General features: G+C 28.7%; 1 long non-coding RNA gene across 1 annotated transcript; it reads left to right on the top strand.

Moving 5' to 3' along the window:
• The first annotated feature begins 2,372 nt into the window (after positions 1–2,372).
• LOC124421003 lies at positions 2,373–2,671 on the top strand. The gene is made up of 2 exons (XR_006941472.1): positions 2,373–2,418; positions 2,485–2,671. It is a non-coding gene; the product is annotated as an uncharacterized LOC124421003 (long non-coding RNA).
• Positions 2,672–2,968: the final 297 nt, after the last annotated feature.

Below are 2,968 nucleotides of genomic sequence, written 5' to 3'. Positions count from 1 at the left end.
ACGTATACAGATACAAATTTTAATATTTTTAAGATTATATGTGGCATCACTGGATTTCTGTGTTGTTTACATTTTTGTTTTGTTTCTAGCTTTGTTTGTTTTTTAGTTCAAGCCCACGTACGTGAGACTTTTGCTTCTATGTATTAGTAACAACTTTAAATGCTTATATCTCCTAAAATTCTAAACCGATTTTACTAATATATATATTGTGCACATCTGTGAACAAATACCTTTAAAATGATATAGGTTTGGCCAAAATCGGATGTATACTGTAAGAGTAAAAGGGGTCACAAAAAATTGTTTTACCTATTAATTATATAGATATAACATACAATGGTTTTATAACATATAACAACAAAACATATAATGGTTATTTGTAAGTTTAAATGGTTGTTTGTAACATAATATGTTTTCATCGTTACCATTATTTAGTTACAGAAAAATAATTATTTTTCAGTGAATCATACTCAAATTTATAATTGCCATAAACATGAAAATTATTACAGTAACAACAATATTGTTTAAATATAATTAAAATAACAATTATATGTTTTTGATAACAATATATTGTTACAGTGAACATAGTTTAGTTATAGTAACCATGTCGAACTATGTTTTTTCTCTGAGTGTATGAAGTCAAGATTCTATAAAGGTAGGGTCTGTTTTACGTCAATCTAGTGATGTTTTCTGACATTGACATAAGTGCGAAGTATATTATGCACTTGAACTGATGTTTATAACATCCAAAAATAGTGCTCCCGCTCTTACGACTTTGAATCACTTTCTGGTTCAATAAAGCAGTCTGTGTGTCCATGTAAACCTTGTGCGCACTTTAAGATACATTTTGGCATAAATCTTCTCTTGACTCAATGATGAATCCATATTAAAATAGTTAAAAGGGCTTTTGAACTCATAACTATGTTAAATGTTCTAGTAACCTAAGAAAAATCTCGAAAATTTATGACTGTCCGTTAGGGTTTCCCGTGGACCGCTTTTTAGGATGAATACCTCTAAAACGATTCGCTTTAAAGTACTAAAAACGAGAAAATTTTGACCTCAGTATAATATGTTCAAACAAGTTCTACTGCAAAAATTCCGTCATTTTGAACTTATCGTCATTTTTCTGTATTAGCTAAAACTTAAGACAATTTTGACACCCATTTCGATAAAAAGGCGAAAATAATTTCCCTCTCCAACCCAAAAATATTTTACAAAAAATTTAAAAAAATTTTTATTGCCTTAATCAGTTCAAAATTTTGGAATTTTTTAGACATGTTTACAAAAAATCTAAAATATTTAATTTTTTAAAAATTACACTGAGGTCAGGATTTTCAATCGCTGGTAGGGAAATGAGGATCATTATTATTTTCTGCTTAGTACATTAATACGCATCGATTGAGTGGTATCCCTTAGGGATAATCCCTACATGAAATTTTTAAAAATACTGTTCTCGGGATATTCTACTGTCCGTGTATACGAATACAAAATTTCTTTGAGAGATTTTATTAAAATGGTAAAACGATTACGAAATATTTAAATACAAATTGTCAGTGTACAACACAAATTTTGATGCTACATACAAGAAGGGAAAAAACAATCCATTGTCAATAGTGAGCTTACCACTTGTGTTAACTTTTAGACAACGGATGTGTGTAAAATTTAGATTTCGACAACGAATTGTTGTAAAGTTAACAACATTGTGTTGTCAACATTACATAATGTTGTCGTACTTATGTATATACTTTGACAACAAATGCCAATTTTGTATCAGGCTTGTATACTTTTTTCCCTCTGTGTAGGTACATAACTTTCGGCATATTCGATCGATTTTCAAAAATGTAGAATATTGAGTTTTGTTTAACAAATAACGACGCATAAATCTAACGGATTCATGGTCGTTAGAGCAATTTCTTGATTTTCAAACCATTTTGTTTACATTAGATATTTTGGTATGCATAGCCTTATTTTAAAATTAATTTAAAATCTAAAGTTTGAACGCATTCTTTAAAAAATCAAATACAGATCATTGCCCTACATATTTGAAATTCCGTCCTTGCTTCTTAATAATTGAAATATTTACTGTAAATATTTAGTTCAAAGTTAACAATAACATTCCAAAACAAAGTTCAAGATAAACATTTTATTTTTTAAGCATTATTATTCTACATAATTAAAAAAAACTCATAAAACTATTCCTGGAATGTACCAAAAACATTTGTTTACAAATACATAAATGTTTTAATATTAAATAATAAAATAAATTCCAATTAAAATTGTTAGAATTTTTATCTTATATTTTTTTCGTATACATTTCATTATACATTCTCTGAATTCGCACGTGATATGAAAGCGGATCGTATTGAGGGGATGTGAATTAACACATCTTATTTCCGATAACAGTGAAATACGTGTGAAAAAGTATCTTAATTTAATTTTACATAAATAAACTTTAAATTATAATTATTTTTTATTTTTATTTAACAGTTTGTTTTGTTTTTAATTTCATTAAATTCCAAACTGTCAACAACATCTTTTGAATTCTTTTGAGGCGAAACAAAAACAATCACTTTGGACTGAGTGGCTGGAAACCAGTATTTGACGCACATACACATACTCTCTCTCGTTAGCTCTCATGTACCGCCAAAGTTGTGAAGATTATTTCAATTACCAGTTCCAAATATGGATTTGTGTCGGTGTCAGTTATGATGATGTTGAAGTTGTTGTTGTGATTACTGATTGTGTTCCCACCAGCTAACGGTAAATGTCTGAGACGTCGTATATTATCGGTTACGTACTTACGTATGTGAATATAATTTGTATGTATGTGCAAATGTATAAAAAACATCTGCGTAAAATTTCCATAAATATTTCTGAAAAAGTGGTTTCATTCATACTGATCGATGCCTTTGCTGCGGTTCTAAAACCTCCCACCTCTCACTAACATACATATTTGTTTTATTTAGTCGTT

The sequence above is a fragment of the Lucilia cuprina genome, chromosome 6, assembly GCF_022045245.1.
Source record: "Lucilia cuprina isolate Lc7/37 chromosome 6, ASM2204524v1, whole genome shotgun sequence".
NCBI lineage: Eukaryota > Metazoa > Arthropoda > Insecta > Diptera > Calliphoridae > Lucilia > Lucilia cuprina.
The sequence above is the reverse complement of the archived record's forward strand: the minus strand, read 5'-3'. Positions and strand labels throughout refer to the sequence as shown.